Source organism: Pelodiscus sinensis, chromosome 17, assembly GCF_052426305.1.
Source record: "Pelodiscus sinensis isolate ZL-2025 chromosome 17, ASM5242630v1, whole genome shotgun sequence".
In the NCBI taxonomy this organism is placed as follows: Eukaryota; Metazoa; Chordata; order Testudines; family Trionychidae; genus Pelodiscus; species Pelodiscus sinensis.
Genome location: NC_143068.1, coordinates 37,199,503 through 37,223,840, shown reverse-complemented (window position 1 = coordinate 37,223,840; position 24,338 = coordinate 37,199,503). Strand labels below are relative to the sequence as shown.

Genomic DNA, 24,338 nt, shown 5'->3' with positions numbered 1-24,338 from the left:
CGTGGCTCAACAGGGGAAACTGCTATACAAAGCTCCGATCTGAGGCTCAGGGCGACCCTTCACCTACAGTGGAGCACCCACTGGGACACTACGCGAAGAACTACTACTGGATCCCCCTTGTCTGCATGTTTGTTAACCCCTTCAGAGAACACTAATAGATTAATAAGACATGATTTCCCTTTACAGAAACCATGTTGACTTTTGTCCAACAAACTAGGTTCGTCTACATGCCTCACAATTTTATTCTTTACTATTGTTTCAACTAACTTGCCTGCTACCGAAGTCAGACCCGATGGTCTAGCTAGCCTCAGAACCATACTTCCCTTGGGATCTGGCTGTGACGTTACCTTGATAAGGCATATTTACTCTGCTATTTCCAACCCAATAGCAACAGAAATGAAATCCAGGACCCCTACCAGCATATCCCCTTCAAACCCTCCCCATCCAAATCCCCAGCCCGCGCTGACCGCAAGGCAAGCAGGGACGTTAGGCAGCCATGAAGTGAATAGTCCTGGAAGCGCACAAAATACTGTCGGTTCCACGACTATTCGATAGTCTCCTGAGGTGGGGCCGGCAGCCAGTGCGCTCCCAGCCCCCACTCCCAGGAAGCCCCCCCACCCCCAGCACGGACTGCTTCCTTTGACGCTGCCCCGGCATCTCACGCAGCTGCCTCCGTCCGCAGTGAGCCCTGGCGACCCCCACCCCGCCTGCCACTGCTGCCTGCGATAGCTGGCACATGCGGGGAGCTGGCTGGAAAGCTTCGTGGAGGTACCGGCTCCGTCTGCCCCCCACACCCTCCGCGCCACGCCTCTCTATCAGCAGTAAAGTGGGGGGAATGGGAGCCAGTGCCATGGAGAGCCACCTGTGCCCCCGCCCCTCCCTCCTGTGCTCACGCCCCTGCCCCTTCCTGAGGCTGGGCAGGAACTGGGCGGTGAGCGCTCCCCCGCCCGGAGGCTAGCGGCTGTGCTGGAACCTGGGGCGGTGAGTGGCTATCCCCCCCTCCCCCCGCAGGGGAGATGAAAGGGCGGGGGTGGGGGAAAAGCCCCAAGGCTCCCTGCCGGATCCAACTTGCAAGGAAGAAGCGGAGCTAGAATCGGCTCCGCACACTGCTGCTTCCCTTCCTCCTCCCCCTCCCACAGCAGGGCATGGACCCGCTTCCTGGAGGATTTTCCTGCTACTCCCATTTGCCAATATCCTGCCAATGGGAGCAGCGGGAGGCTGATCCTGGGCCATGGTGCTGGCAGCACTGTGAAAGAAGTTAGTGGCCCCTCACTCACCCAGGCTGAGACCCCACGCCCCCAGCCTGCTCACACACACCCTCCACTGAGACCCCTCACACCCAGCCTGCTCCTACACCTCACCCCTGTCCAGACACCCCACCCCCAGCCCGCTCCCCCACCTTCCCTCGCGCCCCCTCCTCCTCCCCCAGGCCAGACGCCCCTCCCCCAGCCCGCTCCCCCACCTTCCCTCGCGCCCCCCCCTCCTCCCCCCCGGGCCAGACACCCCACCCCCAGCCCGCTCCCCCACCTTCCCTCGCGCCCCCTCCTCCTCCCCCGGGCCAGACACCCCTCCCCCAGCCCGCTCCCCCACCTTCCCTCGCGCCCCCTCCTCCCCCGGGCTAGACACCCCACCCCCAGCCCGCTCCCCCACCTTCCCTCGCGCCCCCTCCTCCTCCCCCGGGCCAGACGCCCCTCCCCCAGCCCGCTCCCCCACCTTCCCTCGCGCCCCCTCCCCCCCCCGGCCCAGACGCCCCCCTCCCCCAGCCCGCTCCCCCACCTTCCCTCGCGCCCCCTCCTCCTCCCCCGGGCCAGACACCCCTCCCCCAGCCCGCTCCCCCACCTTCCCTCGCGCCCCCTCCTCCTCCCCCGGCCCAGACGCCCCTCCCCCAGCCCGCTCCCCCACCTTCCCTCGCGCCCCCTCCTCCTCCCCCGGGCCAGACACCCCTCCCCCAGCCCGCTCCCCCACCTTCCCTCGCGCCCCCTCCTCCTCCCCCGGGCCAGACACCCCTCCCCCAGCCCGCTCCCCCACCTTCCCTCGCGCCCCCTCCTCCCCCGGGCCAGACACCCCTCCCCCAGCCCGCTCCCCCACCTTCCCTCGCGCCCCCTCCCCCCCCGGGCCAGACACCAACAAGGGGCGGGCTGGGGGCGGGGCAGCTTCGCACTCGGACCCAGGATTCGCTCGCGCCCCCGCGCGCTCCTCGGACCTTCCTGTCATGGCGGCGCCGGCCGCCCAGTCAGACCACGCCCCCCTGCGACAGCCCATTGGCCGAACCAGAGGCAGGATCCCCTTTGCTGACAGCCCATTGGGCGATACTATCCTCCGCCAAGGCTGTCTTCCGAAAGCCCATTGGCTGGCACACAGCCAGGAACCACCCCTAAGTCACAGACAATTCGAGGACAGAGCAGTCCATTAAGATCCACCCCGGACAGCCTATTGGTCGAGAGCAGTGGCAGGTCATTCCCCCTAGTCACACCGCATTCGCAGACAGAGCTGTCCGTTAAGATGCAGCCGGGTCAGCCTATTGGGTGCCTCTGATTCAGAACACGCCCCTTAGTCACAGCCCATTCGCGGACAGAAGAGTCTGTTATAATCCACCCCGGACAACCTATTGGTCGCCAGCAGCCCCAGAACACGCCGTTAGTCACCGCCCATTGGCGCACGGAGCAGTCCGTTAAGATTCACCTCGGACAGCCTCAGATTGGCCGCCACAGATTCCGAACACGCCCTGTACTCTCAGCCCATTCGCGGACAGAACAGTCTGTTACGATCAGTCCGGGACAGTCTCTCGGCCAGCCTTAGTGTAGGGATAACATAGTCACGTATTAAACATGATTCCCCAAGTGGAAGTGACTCCCCAGAATTTGTTCCCCACAACTAAAAGTCTAAGGAGGAGAAGTTTGTTAAGTAGAAGAAGCATAGAAGTGTTTAGATTTATTCTTGTGAAAGTGTTTAGATTTAGTGTTATCAAGCTTGGTAACACTAAATCTAAACACTTAAATAATAATAATAATGTTAGGATTGTTTAATTATAAATCTAAACATTTTTGCCCCTCTAGAATATAATTGGTTAGGAATGTAATATTAGGTCATGTAACTTCAAACAGTAGTATATTTTTAACAATGTAGCCAGAAACAGCTCCCCTCGCTGTGTGCCAGGGCACGCTCAAACTTATTGTTACACAATTGACAACCGTTCTCTTCAAAGCATTGTGAAGCACTTAACCCTAATCGCAAAGTGAAGCATTGTAACTATAACTAACTCAGCACTCAGAGAGAGAATGTTTTAAGAAATGCCACCCAGAAACTTTTGTAACTTTTTGTAACTACAACTCTTGTATTATTATGCAAAATACTGTATGGGAAACATTACTTCGGGAATGTACGTAAGAGAGAGAGTGCTTGGACGATGAATGAATGGTTCTGAGAGGTGCCAGCCTGAGAATGCAGCAACAAAGGGCTGAAGAAGGCGTCAGGTGCCAGTGCAACCAAAAGGTGTCCTTTAAGATCATTCCCGGGTCAGCTTATTGGTCGCCTCAGATAAAGGACGCGCCCTTTAATCACAGCCCATTTGCTGACAGAGCAGTCCGTTAAGATTGACTGGTTGGAGCTGGGCAGGACCACCGGCCACGGCGCAGTTTAGGGGGCGGGGCCGCGGCTGGTCCTGCGGGTGACGGGCGGCAGTGGCCGGCCGGGCTGAAGCGCAGCCTGGGCCCCACTGGGGAGCGAGAGGCAGGTGCCAGGTCCAGGGGAGGGGATGAGGTGATTGCAGAGGAGGAAACTGAGGCACGGGGGGGAGAGCCAGGGAAAGCAGAGCTGGTGGGGCTGAGGCCGGTCCATGTCGGTTCACAGAGCAGCCGATGGACTCCTGAATTCTCAGCGGCTACTCGATGACGCCGCAGTCCCGGGGCCGGTGTGACGTCACAAACAGCTGCGGTCGCAATTGGCTCCCCGTAGCCGTTTCTGACACACACACGAGCCGCTCTGATTTGGCTTCTAACACTTTTAGCTGCTCGGTTCTGCAAGCGCGGAGAGGAAGCCGCTTCCGATAGATGGAGGTTCTCCGCGACACATTTGGCAGCCTGGACCCCCTGCCTCTGGTCCAAAGGGTCTCAACCAACCCCCAACCCCATGACCCTTGTTCTCAGTGATTCCGCCAGCTGCTTGGTGCCTTTAGTACCCGGCCCCGCTTGCAAAGTCCCCCCCCAGCAGCGCGACCGGAGAGCAAAGCGAAAGAACCCCCCCAGCATTGCGACCTGAGGGCGGCGCCAGAGACCCCCGAGCAGCAAGTCCCGAGGGCGGCACCAGAGACCCCCCCCAGCAGAGTGACCCGAAAACGGTGCCAGAGACCCCGCCCAGCAGCATCACCCGAAAGCGGCACCAGAGGCCCCCCCAGCAGCATGAGCTGAAAGTGGCGACAGAGACCCCACCTCCAAGGAGCGCGACCTGAGAGCGGCGCCAGAGACCCCCCCAGAAGCATTACCTGAGAGTGGAGACAGAAACCCCACCCCCAGCACCGCTACCGGAGAGCGGCACCAGAGACCTCCCCGAGCAGCATCACCAGAGAGCGGCGCCAGAGACCTCCCCGAACAGCATCACCCGAGAGCGGCGCCAGAGACCTCCCCGAGCAGCATCACCCGAGAGCGGCGCCAGAGACCTCCCCGAGCAGCATCACCCGAGAGCGGCGCCAGGGACCTCCCCGAGCAGCATCACCCGAGAGCGGCGCCAGAGACCCCCCCAGAAGCATTACCTGAGAGTGGAGACAGAAACCCCACCCCCAGCACCGCTACCGGAGAGCAGCACCAGAGACCTCCCCGAGCAGCATCACCCGAGAGCGGCGCCAGAGACCTCCCCGAACAGCATCACCCGAGAGCGGCGCCAGAGACCTCCCCGAGCAGCATCACCCGAGAGCGGCGCCAGAGACCTCCCCGAGCAGCATCACCCGAGAGCGGCGCCAGAGACCTCCCCGAGCAGCATCACCTGAGAGCGGCGCCAGAGACCTCCCCGAGCAGCATCACCCGAGAGCGGCGCCAGAGACCTCCCCGAGCAGCATCACCCGAGAGCGGCGCCAGAGACCCCCCCCCCCCCAGCAGCGCGACCCGAGAGCGGCGCCAGAGACCCCCCCCACAGCAGCGCGACCCGCGAGTGGTCCCAGACACCCACCCAGCAGCAAAACCCGAGAGAGGTGCCAGAGACCCCCCGCAGCAGCATCACCTGATAGCGGGGCCAGTGACACCCCCCCTCTGCAGCGCGACCGGAGAGAGGCTCCAGAGACCACCCCCAGTAGCGCGACCCGAGAGCGGCGCCAGAGACCCCCCCAAGAGCGCGACCCGAGAGCGGTACCAGAGACCCCCCCAGCAGCGCGACCCGAGACTGGAGACAGAGACCCCACCCCCAGCAGCACGACCGGAGAGCGAAGCCAGAGACCCCCCCAGCAGCATGATCCCAAGGAGGCGCCGGAGACCCCCCCAGCACCGCGACTCGAGAGCGACGCCGGAGACCCCCCCCAGCAGCGTGACTCGAGAGCGGCGCCAGAGATTCCCCACAGCAGCATGACCCGAGAGTGGTGACGGAGACCCCCGCCGGCAGCACGACCGGATAGCGGAGCCAGAGACCCCCCCCCCCCAGCAGCAGGACCCAATAGAGGCGCCAGAGTCATCCCCAGCAGCATCACCCCAGCGAGGCGCCAGAGACGGCGCCCAGCAGCATGACCCGAGAGCGGCACCAGAGACCCCCCAGCAGCGCGACCCGAGAGCGGCACCAGAGACCCCCCAGCAGCGCAACCCGAGAGAGGCGCCAGAGACCCCCCAGCAGCGCGACCCGAGAGCGGCGCCAGAGACCCCCCCCAGCAGCACGACCCGTGAGAGGCGCCAGAGACAGCGCCCAGCAGCACGACCCGAGAGAGGCGCCAGACTCCCTCATAGAATAATAGGACTGGAAGGGACCTCGAGAGGTCATCGAGTCTAGCCCCCCGCCCTCAAGGCAGGACCAAGCTCCGTCTACACCATCCCTGACAGATGTCTATCTAACCTGTTCTTAAATATCTCCAGAGAGGGAGATTCCACCACCTCCCTTGGCAATTTATTCCAATATTTGACCACCCTGACAGTTAGGAATTTTTTCCTAATGTCCAATCTAAACCTCCCCTGCTGCACTTTAAGCCCATTACTCCTTGTCCTGTCCTCAGAAACCAAGAGGAACAAATTTTCTCCTTCCTCCTTGTGACACCCTTTTAGATATTTGAAAACCGCTATCATGTCCCCCCTTAATCTTCTTTTTTCCAAACTAAACAAGCCCAGTTCATGAAGCCTGGCTTCATAGGTCATGTTCTCTAGACCTTTAATCATTCTTGTCGCTCTTCTCTGTACCCTTTCCAATTTCTCCACATCTTTCTTGAAATGTGGCGCCCAGAACTGGACACAGTACTCCAGCTGAGGCCTAACTAGTGCAGAGTAGAGCGGCAGAATGACTTCACGAGTTTTGCTTACAACACACCTGTTGATACAACCTAGAACCATATTTGCTTTTTTTGCAACAGCATCACACTGTTGACTCATATTCAACTAGTGGTCCACTATGACCCCTAGATCCCTTTCCACCATGCTCCTTCCTAGACAGTCGCTTCCCATCTTGTATGTATGGAACTGATTGTTCCTTCCTAAGTGGAGCACTTTGCATTTCTCTTTATTAAACCTCATCCTGTTTACCTCTGACCATTTCTCTAACTTGCTAAGGTCATTTTGAATTATGTCCCTATCCTCCAAAGAAGTCGCAACCCCACCCAGTTTGGTATCATCTGCAAGCACGACCTGAGAGTGGCCCCAAAGACCCCTCCCCCCCAGCAGCGAGACCCGAGAGCGGCGCTAGAGACACCCCCAAGCTGCACGACCAGAGAGCGGCGCCAGAATCCCTCCCTGCAGCGAGACCCGAGAGCGGCGTGACTGAAGAGACCTCTCACTCACTAAGGTCTGTGGCTGTGGGAATTCTATCCTTTAGCCCTTCCCCCCCCCTCGCCTATGTATAGGGCCCTCTACAAGAACACTGAGTCAGTCAGCCATGACGCACCACCGCTCTCCCTTGCGCGACTAGCGTACCTGCAGAATTCCCGTTGGCTCCTGAGCCCTTAACCCGTGGAGATGCTCACCTGGAATGCCTGCAAGTGTCCCGTACAAGGACACGGCAGAAGCAGAGCAAGGACAAAGACACAGACACAGACAGAGACAGACAGACAGAACTTGCTGGCCAACACAACAGAACGAGGAGAGAGAAACACGTGGGAGGAAGGCAAACAACTCACCACTGAGCATCATCATCCTCAATCCAAGTCTCTGCTAAGGTGGACACACTGTTCCCCAAAGAAATGAGCAGCACCTACAAATGGAAACCCCGTTTCTCTCATAACCAAAGTTGCTAGTCGGGAACCTCAGCTAGGGCTGGCTTCCTAAGCAAACAGCACGTCACTACCTGCATCCAGGTGGGCCATAAGCTCAGATTTCTCTAAATTAAACACTTATCTCAGTGACAGCGGTGGTAGCTCTGCTCTCAACTGGACAGTTCTTGCCTCCCATTCATCATTCTCCCAACCTTACTGCTCTCATTCATGCTGTCTTTCCTTCGTGTGATGGGAAGAGACTCGAATGGCTGACTTCTTATGCCTTGATATTGAAGTCAGCACAAGGAGGAAAGAACAAACAAGTTAGCAGCTCAGTCAGCAATGGTGCATAACCTCTTCTTCTCGCATATAAGGTATCACAGACTCCTACCACCAGCCATGCCCTTTCATGGCCACTGCAGGAATACAGCTAGAGTAGAAAGGTATCCAAATTAGTAACGCTAGAGTAGACTACATTGAGCCGGTATCCAAAACAGTGACTCTACAGAGTAGACTACTGTCCCTTTCCCAGCCTCAATGCCACAGGGCCCCATGCCATAAAAGAAGCTCATGGCCTGTGAAGACATCTACTGCCAGGTGTGCCCTACTTTTTTGTGGTTCCTGAGACCACCTCTGTGGGGAATGCATGCCAAGCAAACTCCCCCCTGTTCTGTGGAGGGAGACAGCAGGACAGGAAAGGGGAGAGTCTTAGCTGGGCTGAACAATGGAGACATTCAATAAGCAATTTAGGTTCCCCACATCAATATGTCTATCTTGAATTTATGATACAGGCAGTCCCCGAGTTACGCGGATCCGACTTATGTCGAACGGGGATTTTCTCACGGGGAGCGCCACGGTCCGGCCCGGGTCCTCCGCCGCTTTGCTCCGCGTCTCCCTGGTCTGCTGGGGGGGGGACACAGCTAGTGCCCCCCCCCAGCAGACCAGGGAGATGTGGAGCAAAGCCCGGGGCCTGTGGTAGAGCAGGTGGGACGCTGCCGGTTGGTCCCGCAGCACCGCTCCTTGGCGCTACTGGACCAACCCGGCAGCACCCCAGCTGCTCAGCCCCAGGAGTCCTGATTCAGCCGCTGCTGATCAGTTTCAGCAGCGGCTGAATCAGGACGCCTGGGGCAGAGCAGCTGGGGTGCTGCTGGGTTGGTCCAGTAGCGCCGAGGTGCGGCCACGCTACTGGACCAACCCAGCAGCACCAGAGCTGCTCTGCCCCAGGCGTCCCCAAGTTAGCCGCTGCTGAAACTGACCAGCGGCTGACTACAGGAAGCCCGAGGCAGAGTTGCTCTGCCCTGGGCTTCCTGGAATCAGCTGCTGATCAGTTTCAGCAGCAGCTGACTTGGGGACGCCTGGGGCTCTTAAGTTGAATCTGTATGTAAGTCAGAACTGGTGTCCAGATTCAGCGGCTGAATCTGGATGCCAGTTCCGACTTAAGTTGAATCTGTATGTAAGAACAAACCTACAGTCCTTATCTTGTACGTAGCCCGGGGACTGCCTGTATTGGCGGCTATACTGTTGCGTGGAAGGATCTAAGTACACAAGGGCACTGAGGGATTGGGGTGATTTAGAGGCCCCATGATGAAGGGCAGGGTGGAGGAGTGTTTGAGGACCCCACATTGGCAGGGAAGGTGAACTTGGCAAGGGGGAACAAGAATTGGGGAGTGTTGGGGGTTAAGGGATCCCATGAATGGAGGGATCCACTAGAGGCAGATTAGGGAAGGATATGGCAGGCTGGAGGATGTCAGGGAGGAAGAGGAGGACTGAGGGGGGAAGTTCAGGGTGCTAGGAACAGAATGAATAAGGGAGGCTGACAGGTCCCATGGCTGGTAGGATAGGAGCGTGGGAGGAGGGACTGTGGGTTGGGAAAGAAGCAAATTAGACCAAGGGGGTCCTACGAACAGGGGAAACGTAGGGACAGAGCTAGGGTGCAGGTTAAGGTGAGCTGGGGGATGTCGTAGGGAGGAAAAGGGCTGATGGACCCCACAAATGGGGGCATGGACTGGGGGTGCATGTGGGGCTGGGTGTTGTGGAGAGGAAGGGAAACTGAGGGGCCCCTGGGATAAGAGTATGGACTGGAGGGAAGGACACTGATGTGGGTGCAGGCGGGCTGGGGGTTATTAGAAATGGACTGGAGAAGAGGGGGGGATTGGGATGCAGGCTGGGCTGGGGTTGGCTAAGGAAGGGAGGGGTCGGATGGAGCCAGCCTGTGATGCAGTTTGTGGGCAGGGCTGGGCTGTCATGCTGGGTGGGGTGGGGGCTGCAACACACTAGTGACGTCGGACCCGAGGAACCAGCATTGTCAAAACTACAACTCCCGGCATGCACCGCTCATGCAGGGAGTGACTCACGCACAACGAGACCAAGCCCCTAGCGACCCAGGCTTGGCATCCAGACTGCTGATGTCACGTCCTCTTCCGCCACCCCCTTGTCATAGCCTGGAATGGCAAAAACCTCCCCCCGCAGACTGTTACTGGAGAAGCAAAATGCAGGACAATGTAGCACTTTAAAGACTAACAAGATGGTTTATTAGATGATGAGCTTTCGTGGGCCAGACCCACTTCCTCAGATCAAAAAATCAGAAAATACCAGACATTTTAGGTGTCCGGTATTTTCTGAATTTTTTTACCAGACAGGCGGCAAAAATACTGGATTGTCCGAACCGTAGCTGTACTTTGCCCAGACCTGGTCTATACATTTCTGCAGTTGGGTGTGGCCATGCCAGGGTGCTTGGCTGCTCCTTGAGAGTTTCTGTCCAGAGGCTCTTGGGACCAACTGGGGAGAAGTGACTGCCAGGGCGGATGAGCAATAAACTTTCTCCACTGCATTTTCTATCAGGTTCTTACTGGTCATTATCTCCACCGTACCTCGGTGCAGCCATCTGTTCAAACAGCTTTTCAGTCCTAAAACAGTCTTGGCACCATCCCTCAGTTGTGCAATCCTTTTAAAAATGTATCCCCCTAACACACTGGTGTCTGAAACCAGACCACTTCACGGGAGGGTGTGGAAGTGACAGCCAATTCAGCTCCAGCCATGGCATCCAGGTGGGCTAGAGGGGATACAGCCATATTGTTCCCATCCTGCCTATCAGCTGCTTGTAGGGAGAGAGTTCCCTTTAAGCCTCTCAGTCAATGCAGATTTTGGCCTTCACCAGCCAGATGAAGGGCTATATGGGGGAGGGGATGTCATACAGAGTATCACCAACATCAAGAGGAGCCGACACACAAAAAAGCCCAGGCATGGGTAGAAGTGTGCAGGGATAGCTTGGCATTGGGGCAGCTTTAAGACATATGGTACTTAGAACGGCTCTACTGGATCAGACTAATGATTGCTCCAGTCTTGTATCCTGTCTTGCAGCAGTGACTAGTGCTCGATACTTCAGAGGGAATTAACAATCCAGGCAGTCAATGATGCATCCCACAATCAAATCCCAGATTCTGGCAACCAGAGGGTTAGGGCCGTGGTCACCAACAGGTCGATCACGAGGCCTCGACCAGTCGATCATGAAGCACGCAGACCGCCCCCCCTTTTTCCTCCCACCCCCGAGGAGCCCCACTACCTACCGCCAGCGAAAATGGAGGTAGTGCCAGCTCCCCGCAGGTGGACGGAAGTCCCGCAGCTTAGCGCCACTTCCGGGGGTTCCGGAAGTTCACTGGCTGCTCTGCCGGGCACACTGTGGGAGGGGGCGTCGGCCCCGGAGGAGGAGCACAGCCACTTCCCTGCACCGGCGCAGGAGGGAGGAGTCGGCCCTGGGGCAGGCGCGCGCGGGGGTTTCGGCCCCGGGGCAGGCGTGTGCGGGGGTTTCCCTGCGCCGCGGGGGGGGGAAGGGGAGTCGGGCCCGGAGGAGGCACGTGCTGGCTTCCCTCAGGGGGAGGAATCCTGGGAGGAGGCAGATGCAGGGGACTCTCTGTCTCCACTGGCACCCTGTCCCCACTCCCCTCTCCCCAGCCACAGAACTCTGTCCCCACTCTCCTGCCATAGAACTCTGTCCCCATTCCCATCCCCACTCCCCGAACTCTGTCCCCACTCCTCTGTCCCGAGCCACAGAACTCTGTCCCACTGGAACTCTGTCCCCTGCTGCAGAACCGTCCTCTGTCCTCCCAGCACCCTGTTCCCTCTCCCCTACCCCCAGCCGCAGAACTCTGTCCCCACTGGCACCCTGTCCCCTGCCAAAGCACCCACTACCACCCTTCCCAGTACTATGTCCCCTGCTCCCACCAACACAGTTGGGGCCACATTAGTGAAGCTGGGGGGGGGGGGAGTGTTGGAGGAGGTTTTCTTTGCATCTCACTTGGGTGGCCCCAACTGACTTTTCTTGGGTCAGTGACCCCTGACTCAAAACAGGTTCCCTGCCCTTCTCAGAAATAAAGACAACGCAGAAAGTTTTTGTGTTTGTTGGCCAGGCTTCATTTTTAAATAAAATACTGTCAAGCCCCCAACTGGGGCCATGCCCCCATTTGGCCACAGCATCATAACACTCCTGCACTCCCCCTTCCACCAGACCCCAGATCTGAGCCAATCATACACTGAAACCCCCTGCCCTGAGCCCCTCATATACCCCAAACCAAATTCCTGAACCCTCACATCCACAAGCCTGTAGCTTGCTTAGTACCCCAACCCTCCATCTGACCCCAACACCGTCCGGCCTAGAGCCCCCTCCCCGAGCCAGCGTCCCCTTCTCCACCTCCTCCTGCGTCCAGATTTCCTCCCAGAGCTTGCACCTCTCACCCCTTCCCACACTCAAATCCTACACACCCTGTCTCAACCCAGCAAGTGTACGGCTAGACTGCAGGGCTACGTCTACACGGGCATGATTTTCCAGAAATGCTTTTAACGGAAGAGTTTTCCGTTAAAAGCATTTTCGGAAAAGCGCGTCTAGATTGGCAGGACGCTTTTCCGAAAAAGCACTTTTTGCAGAAAAGTGTCCGTGGCCAATCTAGACGTGGTTTTGCGCAAAAAAGCCCCAATCGCCATCTTAGCCATCGGGGCTTTTTTGCGCAAAACAGTACTGTGCTGTCTACACTGGCCCTCTTGCACAAATGATTTGTGCAAGAGGGCGTTTGCCCGAACGGGAGCAGCACAGTATTTCCGCAAGGACACCGACGATCTTACATGAGAGCGTCAGTGTTCTTGCGGAAATTCAAGCAGCCAGTGTAGACAGCTGGCAAGTTTTTCCGCAAAAGCAGATGATTTTGCGGAAAAACTTGCCAGTCTAGACACAGCCCAGGAGTTTTTCAGGATTCTGGAAATATCCCAGAAAAACTCTTCTGCATCCAGGGATGCATTTGTTCTTCTGCTTTTTTTAGTGGAAGAGCAAACATGCTCTTTTGGTCACCCCTATATTCCTCTTTCCACGAGGAATAAGGGAGCTTCCAAAAGAAGGGTTTTTTCTGACATTTGGTCCAGTCTAGACAGGCCAAATGTTGGAAAAACCTCTTCCTACAGAAGAATTGAAAAAAAAAAAAGCAGCAGTATAAGGGTTGGGGATAGCAAGTGATGGAGAGGAGGAGAATAGAGAGGGCAAGGCTTCAAGGAAGGGGCAAGACGGTAGATCTTGGCTTGTTCTGTCATTTAAAAAGTGATCTTGGGTGTAAAAAGGTTGGAGACCACTGCCCTACATCATCCCACTCACACATCCAAAGAGGCTCACCAGCGCCAGGAAACCAGCGTTGCAGGGGATGGAAGGGGGTAGTGACATCACAAAGGCCTGTTGCAGGATCTCAGCCTACTGGGAGATAGTGATAGGTCGGTGGTGACCTCACAGAGAGACCCTAACCTGACATCAGCCAATCAGAAGAGAGGTGCAAGGCAGGGACAAGCTCAGAGATTCTAATGGCTTTGCAGCAGCAAGGCTCCTTCTCAAGGTCTCTCGTCGAGGGCGGAGAAAGAATTAGGATTAATTATGGGAGCACGAGGAGGAATCTCGTCAGAGTTTTCTCCTTCCCTACCCACGGAGTTGATGTTACCTGTTCAGAAGGTAAGAGCCGCAGAGAGGTTTGGAGCCTGTTCTGTCTGATCCACCTGAGCTCTAGGCATAGAAATCACTAAGTTAAGGTTGAGCAGGATCCTGTGGGTGGAATTGCTCCAGCGCTCATTAACCCGTTACCCCTTTCCATGTCTATCTGAGAGTACTGTATTCTTATCAGTCAGTGTGTCCCGAGGGGCAGGGGCGGACTAGGGGCAGAACGCCATCCTTGCAGGAGACGGTTGGGGTGGGGGGGGCGATGACATCTCAAAGGCCTGTTGTAGAATCTCAGTCTATTGGGGAAAGGCGATGGGGAGGCGGTGACCTCGTAGAGAGATCCTGACATCAGACACACGGGACAGAGGTGCAAGGTGGGGGCAACCTCAGAGACCCCGCCTTATGGCTTTGTGGGAGGCTCTCCCAAAGAGGCAGGGTTGGAATTGCTCTGAGACTGATCCCCTCAGATGGTGAGCTGGCCCATCCTTTAGGACATCTGCTGTGACCTCTCAGCCTCCCATCAAGTCTCAATGCTGATTGGGAAGACTTCTGCTCCCTGTCATTAGCCCCCTGCCCAGCCAGTTTCCCAGCTGTTACCCAGTCTGGAGCCAGCAAAGCCCTCGGGCAGGAGTGACAGCAAAGGTCTAGGACCCAGAAGCCGTGCCCGGGGTCAGTCTGGAGTGCTGTACAGAGCCCAGGACCATCCACATATCCTGTGTGGTGCAACCTGCTGAGTGGAGACAAAGGCTCAGGGCTGCTCTCATACCCTGATCAGACACTTTACTGAATGTGGTGCAGGGAAAAGGTGGACTGATGGCTCCCATGAATGGGGGTGCAGACTGGGGTGAGGAAGGGCCCCAGGATAAGAGTATGGACGGGGTGCAGGCTGGGGTGAGGAAGCAGGAGGGGAGGGGGCTGCGCGGAGCCTGGAGTGCGGGATGAGGGGGCCGTGGGCAGGAGGGGAGAGGACTGCGCGGAGCCTGGAGTGTGGGATGAGGGGGCCGTGGGCAGGAGGGGAGAGGGCTGCGCGGAGCCTGGAGTGCGGGATGAGGGGGCCGTGGGCAGGAGGGGAAAGGGCTGCATGGAGCCTGGAGTGCGGGATGAGGGGGCCGTGGGCAGGAGGGGAGAGGGCTGCGCGGAGCCTGGTGTGTGGGATGAGGGGGCCGTGGGCAGCAGGGGAGAGGGCTGCGCGGAGCCTGGAGTGCGGGATGAGGGGGCCGTGGGCAGGAGGGGAGAGAGCTGCGCGGAGCCTGGTGTGTGGGATGAGGGGGCCGGGGGCAGGAGGGGAGAGGGCTGCGCGGAGCCTGGAGTGCGGGATGAGGGGGCCGTGGGCAGGAGGGGAGAGGGCTGCGCGGAGCCTGGAGTGCGGGATGAGGGGGCCGTGGGCAGGGGGGGAGAGGGCTGCGCGGAGCCTGGAGTGCGGGATGAGGGGGCCGGAGGCAGGAGGGGAGAGGGCTGCGCAGAGCCTGGAAATAACGAGCTTCTTACTTTGCCTGCTGTAAAAGGGCAAGACTGGGGCCACGTGGGGTGCGAAGGAGGGACAGCAGCTGGGGGCGATGGAATTACACGTGCATTACCGGCAATGACCACCGAGCGGCACTGTGGAGGCGCTTCGGAATTACACGTGCATTACCCGCAATGACCACCGAGTGGCACTGTGGAGGCGCTTCGGAATTACACGTGCATTACCCGCAATGACCACCGAGCGGCACTGTGGAGGCGCTACGGAATTACACGTGCATTACCGGCAATGACCACCGAGTGGCACTGTGGAGGCGCTACGGAATTACACGTGCATTACCCGCAATGACCACCGAGGGGCACTGTGGAGGCGCTACGGAATTACACGTGCATTACCCGCAATGACCACCGAGTGGCACTGTGGAGGCGCTTCGGAATTACACGTGCATTACCCGCAATAGCGACGAGGAGTCCTGTGGCACCTTATAGACTAACTGAAGTGTAGGAGCATAAGCTTTCGTGGGCAAAGACCCACTTCGTCAGATGCATGTGACGAAGTGGGTCTTTGCCCACGAAAGCTTATGCTCCTACACTTCAGTTAGTCTATAAGGTGCCACAGGACTCCTCGTCGCTTTTGCAGATTCAGACTAACACGGCTACCCCTCTGATACTTATTACCCGCAATGACCACCGAGTGGCACTGTGGAGGCGCTTCGGAATTACACGTGCATTACCGGCAAAGACCACCGAGCGGCACTGTTGCTCTGCTAAGGGCCGTTATTTCCAAATAAAAAAGATTGTCCTTAGGGTAGAAATGCCCCATTCCGAACTAAGACCCTCTGAGCACAGACACTGAATCCATGTCACACAGGAAATGGTATTTCAATGGAAATGTTCCACAGCACAAGCCTTACAAAGTACGTACTCCCCGCAGTCACTCCCAATGGAGTCCCGGGAAGCACTGGGGAGTAACTAACCGCACCTCTATAAGACGTTCGAAATAACGGGCTTGCCTTGTGGATGCTCACGTTATCACTTTTCTAAAGTGATGTATTTCAGAATAACAGGCTTCTTATTTTTTGTGACATGAGAGTTTATTGTTCCAGAATAATGCCATTGTAGAAATTGCTCTTTTTAAATAGCAATATTGTGTGTGCTCCACTGTCGCTATTTACAAATAGCTCCTTCCCAGGGCCATTAAAGTAATTACGCTCTAGTGTTTCCTGGGGCTCTAAGTCAAGGTAGCACAGCCACTTTAGGGAAGCCTGCCTCAGAGTAATTAAAACCAGCCAAAATATCTGAGAAGCCTTGTATTCTGAAATAGAATGACTCAATTTCAGAATAGCATAAAGTATGTCTACACTACACACTTGTTTTAGCATTTCCCCATTACAAAGTAGCATGTCCTTACTAAGGGAGCCTACCTCTCTCAAATGTTGATGCTTCCCTGTTGTGGGAACACACTATTTTGAAAAATATTTTCAAATACTTTAACCCCCAAAATACCTTATTTGAAATAATTCCCCAGTGTGAACATAGCCAAGCATTACATTGTAGCTGTAATGTTTGGCTATTTCCATAGACCCAAGAATCCCAAAATATCAATCCATGCTTTTCTTTCTTCTATTAATAAACCTTTAGATTTTAGATTCTAAAGGATTGGCCCTGCGTGATCTTGTGGGTAAGATCCAAAGTGTAAACTGACCGGGGATTTGTGGCTGGTTCTTTGGGACCGGAAAGACCCGTTCGGGGAAGGTGAGATTGGGTTCTACAACCCCCTCACCTGTGTGCAGGCCCGGGGCTAATTGTGGCACAGGGAGAGCTGGGGTGTCTGAGGGGTTTTGCTCCTGAGGCTTCTGGCTGGCCAGATTGGCAGCTAAAGCACTCAGTGTGACCGGTGTATGGCCTATTTGGGAAAGGCTTCCAGTCTGGGGCTGTAAGGAGCCCCGAGTTTTGAGCAATTCGCCCTGAGCGGACGCCCTCAGCTGTGCCAAGACCTGGCTCGGTCCGTCAGAGCCACCTTCCCAGCTCACCTCAACCCTCACCCTACCTTCTCCCCAGTCATCTTTCAACACATAGGGAGGAAGAGGAGGGTGGGTGAGGGGGTCCTTAACGGCCCCCAGCCCAACACGCTCTTGATCAAACAAGTTTTTCCGACACTGATAAACCTCATTCCATGAGGAATAAGCCCTCCATTGTTTCAATTGTTTCCATTTTCTTTTGAAATAATGCAATTGCTGTGTGGATGCTACTGTTGTTCTGCCAGAATAATGTCCCTTATTCCAGAAAAATGGTACAGTGTAGACACACCCTTAGTTCAAATTAGTGCTGCAGTGTAGACATACCCTAAGCTAATTCGAATTAGTGCATCTAGACCTAAAAACTAATTCGAATTAGCATTTTGCTAATTGGAAATAGCGTATCCACATTGAGTGGACCCTGAACCGAAGTTAAGGCTGGCCAGAACCAGTGCCTGCAGGGCATCAGGTTAGGACTTAGAGTGTGGAGCTGCTGCCTCCGTCTAGCCGAGAGTTGTGTTTAAAGAAACCCGACCCCCACCCCGGACAGACAGTTCTCAGGGTTCCCCGCTTGCTTGTCTACCTCGATAAGGGACAGCAAAGCAGTCGTGTCTTGGAGTGCCCACACTCGGCACATCAAAGCACTTAGCCATCAGCCCGGCTGCACTTGCCGCAGGCTGCCATCCAAGGGGATCAATTGGGAGGCTGTCAGGATCCAGGAGGCCCTGCAGGAGAGCTTCCACCCCGAGGAGCCCGTAGAGCCACCCCAGTCCTCCCCATCGGGGGCTCATGCCCCATTCCTCCCTAACCTCCTTCCACTTACCCTTCCTGATGTAAAAAATAAATGACACGTGTGTTGTTAAATAAAGAGAGTTTCTATTTTTGAAAACTGAGGGGTGGGGATTAACCTCTGGGGAGACTGGTAAAAGGTGGTGAGAGAGGGGAGGTGGAAACCTGGGAGGAGGGAGCTGGAAGAGGGAAGCCAGGGGAAGGAGGAGGAGGGAGCTGGAAGGGGGAAGCCAGGGGAAGGAGGGGAAGTATAAAACTATGGTACGCCATATCTTCAGTACTGTGTACAGATGTGGTCTCCTCACCTCAAAAAAGATATTTTGGCCTTGGAAAGGGTTCAGAAAAGGGCAACTACAATGATTAGGGGTTTGGAGCAGGTCCCATATGAAGAGAGGCTAAAGAGACTGGGACTTTTCAGCTTAGAAAAGAGGAGACTGAGGGGGATATGACAGAGGTCTATAAAATCATGAGTGGTGTGGAGAGGGTGAATATAGAAAAGTTCTTTACTTGTTCCCATAATATAAGAACTAGAGGACACCAAATGAAATTAATGGGTAGCAGGCTTAAACCTAATACAAGAAAGGTCTTCACACAGTGCACAGTCAACCTGTGGAACTCCTTGCCAGAGGATGCTGTGAAGGCTAGGACTATAACAGAGTTTAAAAAACAACTAGATAAATTCATGGAGGTTAGGTCCATAAAAGGCTATTAGCCTGGGGGAAGGAAGAAATGGTGCCCCTGGCCTCTGTTTGTCAGAGGCTGGAGAAGGATGGCAGGAGACAAATTGCTTGATCACTGTCTTCGGTCCACCCCCTCTGGGGCACCTGGCACTGGCCACTGTTGGCAGACAGGCTACTGGGCTAGATGGCCCTTTGGTCTGACCCAGTATAGCCATTCTTATGTTCTTATCAGTATCAGAAGTGCACCCATGGATACGGAGCACGTAGCTCCGCGGGATCTGGTGCTTCTGGGGCGATGACTTAAAAGCCAGCTCCCCACGCGCACAGGCTCTCACCTCCCCCCAGCCCTTGCTGACTCTGTATTAGAGACAGCAAGGGGGAGGGAAGCGTGTGTAGTTGTCAGGATTAACCGATAAGCCCAGGCTTATCAGTTAATCCTATACACGACTATACGCTAACATCCCATTCACCGAGTGTCACTGTTAGCATTTCTGTAACGCAGTAAGTGCATTGCCGGGAGCAGGTACGCCTTGAGAGGCCTCCAAGCTTACCCAGTACATGGAGAGACCTTTTTTCAAAGGCCCAGCTTCTGATGGGTTTGGTCCTCCTTCTGGGATGCCACCGGATGTGCTGGGATTTCACTGAGACTACTTGCTCCACTAGCCTTGGCTGCCTCTCCCTGTTTTGCTGACTTAGGCTCTCTGGCCTCTGGGAGCCCACACAGGTTGGGAAGCACCAAGTGTAGAAACACAGAGTCTGCAAACAGCTCTATACCGTAAGGCTTACCTAGAAAATCGTCCAGCACTCAATTGCAGTTCCCCTCCGGAAAGTACACCCAAAATAATATTATCTGACGCGGGAGAGAAATCACTACAATGCAAGCTCATACGTTTGCCCATCCCCTCAATGAGGAGTAACATACGCACAACTTCTCCCGCTCCCCTCCTGCTGTTAGAAATTACACAAACTACATTTGTTTAATTAAAATCTAGCTTTTACAGTTGAGAGATTGCTGTTGTTTATCAAAACAAACTAAAGCACGCATACCGTGTATGGGTGTAGGCATGGATGGAGGAAGGGCAGCGTTAGGAGTGCAGGTTGCTATGGGATGTGGGTGTAGAAAGGAAGAGAAGGGGGGTGGGACCCAATGGATGGGAGCATGGATTGGAAGGGTCTGGAGTGTGGGATGGCTTGGGATGGGGGCTTGTTGAGGAGGAAGAGGAGAGTGGTTGAGGGAGTCCTTACGTGTGGAAGGAGGCCTGGGGGGAAGGTAGTGATGGGGGTCACATGGCACGCGGGATGGGAGTGTGGGGGGAGGGACTGTGGGTTGGGAAGGAAAGAAACGGGGTTTAAGGGTCCTATAGACGGGGGAAAGGTAGGGATAGGGATAGACTGCGGGATGGGGGAGTGTTCTAGGGAGGAAAAAGAGGGGCTGATGGGCCCCGTGAAGGGAGGGATGCTCTGGGGTTACACGTTGCTCTGAGTCTGTGGAGAGAAGAAGGGAAACTGAGGGACACCAGGAATAGGGGGTATGGGCTAGGGAAGAGCACTGGTGGGGGTGCAGCTTGTGTGAGGGGGATGTTGAAATGTACTGCGGGAGTGGAACCTCCGTTCGGACTCGCTGTCTCAGCAAACGTGAGAGAAAGGAGGCCTTGAATCTCTATCCACGCTCTGTTGAACCGCCTACTGCCCCTTCCCCAGTCCCCAAGCCACCAGGCTCCGTGCCCCAGCAGGAAGCTCTCTGCCTCAGAAGAAACCTACTGCCAGGACGCTTGAAGATTTCAAAGCACCCATCTCCTGCTCACGCAGAGCCATGGGAAGGCCGAACGCTAAGAACCCCTCCTGTGTCCCAAAAATCACGTCCAGGCAGCTCCAGTCCATCTCGGACGGTCTCTTCTCCGGACACGGCCCCGCGCCGATTCGTCTGCAAGCGCGGAAGAAAAACCCCAGCGTGAGCTCTCACTCACTAAGGTCTCTGGCTGCGGGACTTCTATCCTTTAGACCTTGCCCCTCCCTCCCCTCTCTATCGGGACCGCTACAAGAACACTGAGTCAGTCACCCCTGATGCACCACCACTTTCCCTTGCTCTACCTTGCGTACCTGCATGATTCCCGTTGGCTCCGGAGCCCTTAACCCATGGAGATGCTCACCTGGAATGCCTGCAAGTGTCCCGTAGAAGGACACCGAAGAAGCAGAGCAAGGACAGAGACACAGACAGAAACAGACAGACAGAACCTATTGGCCAATACGGGAGAGCAACAAGAGAGAAACACACGAGGCGCAGCCAGAAACCTTACCACCTTGCGTCTCCCTCCTCGAGCCGAGCGTCTGCTGAGAAGGACACGGTGGTCCAGAGAAACCAGCACCACTGACAAACGGGAGAGCTCTTTCTCCCACAACCAAGGCAGCACCTCGGAAACCTCCGCTCGGACTCGCTGTCTCAGAAAATGTGACTTCCCTTCCTAGAACTGAGCGGGCCGTAAGCCGAGAGATTTCCAGACCCGACACTTATCTCCGTGACAGCGATGGCTGCTCCGCTCCCAGCCGGACGGTTCTCGCCTCGCTTCGACCAAGCTCCCGAGCTCGCTGTTCTCCTTTTCGTTCCATCCCCAGACGGGAGGACACCGGGACGACTGACTTCTTATCGCTTGCTACCGAACCCAGCAAAGAGGGCAAAAACAAACTTAGCCCTTCAGTCCGCAAGGACGCGGCATCGCTTTTCCTCCCCTATAACCCACCGCAGCCACCCCCTCCCGCTGCAACTGTAGAAACACGGAGAGAAAGGAGGCCTTGAATCTCTATCCACGCTCTGTTGAACCGACTACTGCCCCTTCCCCAGTCCCCAAGCCACCAGGCTCCGTGCCCCAGCAGGAAGCTCTCTGCCTCAGAAGAAACCTACTGCCAGGACGCTTGAAGATTTCAAAGCACCCATCTCCTACTCACGCAGAGCCATGGGAAGGCCGAACGCTAAGAACCCCTCCTGTGTCCCAAAAATCACGTCCAGGCAGCTCCAGTTCATCTCGGACGGTCTCTTCTCCGGACACGGCCCCGCGCCGATTCGTCTGCAAGCGCGGAAGAAAAACCCCAGCGTGAGCTCTCACTCACTAAGGTCTCTGGCTGCGGGACTTCTATCCTTTAGACCTTGCCCCTCCCTCCCCTCTCTATCGGGACCGCTACAAGAACACTGAGTCAGTCACCCCTGATGCACCACCACTTTCCCTTGCTCTACCTTGCGTACCTGCATGATTCCCGTTGTCTCCGGAGCCCTTAACCCGTGGAGATGCTCACCTGGAATGCCTGCAAGTGTCCCGTAGAAGGACACGGCAGAAGCAGAACAAGGACAGAGACACAGACAGAAACAGACAGACAGAACGTATTGGCCAATACGGGAGAGCAACAAGAGAGAAACACACGAGAGGCAGCCAGAAACCTTACCACCTTGCGTCTCCCTCCTCGAGCCGAGCGTCTGCTGAGAAGGACACCGTGGTCCAGAGAAACCAGCACCACTGACAAACGGGAGAGCTCTTTCTCCCACAACCAAGGCAGCACCTCGGAAACCTCCGCTCGGACTCGCTGTCTCAGAAAACGTGACTTCCCTTCCTAGAACCGAGCGGGCCGTAAGCCGAGAGATTTCCAGACCCGACACTTATCTCCGTGACAGCGATGGCTGCTCCGCTCCCAGCCGGACGGTTCTCGCCTCGCTTCGACCAAGCTCCCGAGCTCGCTGTTCTCCTTTTCGTTCCATCCCCAGACGGGAGGACACCGGGACGACTGACTTCTTATCGCTTGCTACCGAACCCAGCAAAGAGGGAAAAAACAAACTTAGCCCTTCAGTCCGCGGCATCGCTTTTCCTCCCCTATAACCCACCGCAGCCACCCCCTCCCGCTGCAACTGTAGAAACACGGAGAGAAAGGAGGCCTTGAATCTCTATCCACGCTCTGTTGAACCGACTACTGCCCGTTCCCCAGTCCCCAAGCCACCAGGCTCCGTGCCCCAGCAGGAAGCTCTCTGCCTCAGAAGAAACCTACTGCCAGGACGCTTGAAGATTTCAGAGCACCCGTCTCCTACTCACGCAGAGCCATAGGAAGGCCGAACGCTAAGAACCCCTCCTGTGTTCCAAAAATCACGTCCAGGCAGCTCCAGTCCATCTCGGACGGTTTCTTCTCCGGACACGGCCCCGCGCCGATTCGTCTGCAAGCGCGGAAGAAAAACCCCAGCGTGAGCTCTCACTCACTAAGGTCTGTGGCTCTGGGAATTCTATCCTTTAGCCCTTTCCCCCCCTCTCGCCTATGTATCGGGTCCTCTACAAGAACACTGAGTCAGGTCAGCCATGACGCACCACCGCTCTCCCTTGCGCGACTTGCGTACCTGCAGAATTCCCGTTGGCTCGTGAGCCCTTAACCCTTGGAGATGCTCACCTGGAATGCCTGCAAGTGTGCTGTACAAGGACACGGCAGAAGCAGAGCAAGGACAAAGACACAGACAGAAACAGACAGACAGAACGTATTGGCCAATACTAGAGAGCAACAAGAGAGAAACACATGAGAGGGAGCCAGCAACCTTACCACCCTGCATCTTCCTCCTCGAGCCAAGCGTCTGCTGAAAAGGACACCGTGTTCCAGAGAAACCAGCACCCCTGACCCACGGGAGCCCTGTTTCTCCCACCACCAAGGAAGCACCTCGCGAACCTCCGCTCGGACTCGCTGTCTAAGAAAACGTGACTTCCCTTCCTAGGGACGAGTGGGCCGTAAGCCGAGAGATTTCCAGACCTGACACTTATCTCCGTGACAGTGACGGCTGCTCCGCTCCCAGCCGCACGGTTCTCTCCTCGCTTCGACCAAGCTCCAGAGCTCGCTGTTCTCGTTTCTGTTCCGTCCCCAGACGGGAGGACACCGGGAGGGTTGACTTCCTATCGCTCGCTACCCAACCCAGCAAAGGGGGAAATCAAACCAAGCAACTTACTTTTCAGTCTCTCTGTACCAGGGAAACCAGTACACCTGACAACGTAAAAGGGAATACGTTGGCATGTCAGTCCGTAATGTCGCGTAACCTCTTCTCACATCTAAATTATGCTGCTGTCTTCCACCCTCCCACTCCGCCTCTCCCTGGCACTGCAGAAATACCAGTGGAGAAGAGCGCTTTGAGCCCACATCCAAATAGTCTCCTTACAGAGCATACCCAGCAGAATTCTTCGTACCCAAAAGGAAGCTCATGGCCTGTGATGAAACCGACTGCTAGTTGTCCCCTACTTTTTTGAAGGCTCCCAAGACCACATCTGTGGAGATGTTCACCCAGCAGACCTGCCCATGTCCTGTGGATGGAGACAGCAGCACTGCGAAGAATAGAGTCTCAAAGGGGCTGATCAGTGGAGAAGTTCATTTCCTATTTTGGTCTCTACGTGGGCGCATCTAGACTAGCAAGATTTTGCGCAAAAGCGGCCGCTTGTGCAAAAACTTCCCAGCTGTCTACACTGGCCGCTTGAATTTGCGCAAGAGCACTGACGTTCTAATGGAAGAATTCAGTCCTTCTTGCGCAAACACTTTGACACTCCCGCTCAGGGATAAGCCCTCTTGCGCAGGAATACTCGCACAACAAGGCCAGTGTAGACAGGCACCGTCATTTTTTCTGCAAGAAAGCCCCGATGGCTAAAATGGCTATCGGAGCTTTCTTGCGCAAAAGCACTTTTTGTGCAAAAGCATCCCTGCCAATCTAGACGCTCTTTTGCGGAAATACTTTTAACGGAAGAACTTTTCCGTTAAAAGTATTTCACAAAATCATGCCAGTCTAGACGCAGCCCCTAAGTGTGACTGTCTTGAATACGTGGTATTGGGGGCTGCACTGTGGAGGGGAGAGGTCTGAGGATCCCAGGGACACTGACAGTTTGGGGGATTTAGAGGCCCCAGAGTTGAAGAATAGCATGGAGGAGTGTTTGAGGGCCCTTGGTTGGCGGGCAAAGTCAACTCAGCAAGTTCATGGGGAACAATAATTGGAACTGGGGAGAGCTGGGGCTTAAGGGATCCCATGAATGGAGGGAGAACCGGTGCGGGGAGCAGAT

General features: G+C 55.9%; 1 long non-coding RNA gene across 2 annotated transcripts in view; it reads right to left on the bottom strand.

The window, feature by feature from the left end:
* LOC149523482 (uncharacterized) overlaps positions 1–23,738 on the bottom strand; it is a 40,129-nt gene extending 16,391 nt beyond the window's left edge. The window contains exons 1-2 of one of the 2 annotated variants that reach the window (XR_016347067.1): positions 21,226–23,738; positions 20,088–20,933 (exon numbers count right to left, since the gene is read on the bottom strand). This is a non-coding gene — a long non-coding RNA (uncharacterized LOC149523482). Of the gene's footprint in view, positions 1–20,087 lie in introns of both variants that reach the window. The other variant, XR_016347066.1, reaches the window with a different exon arrangement.
* Positions 23,739–24,338: the final 600 nt, after the last annotated feature.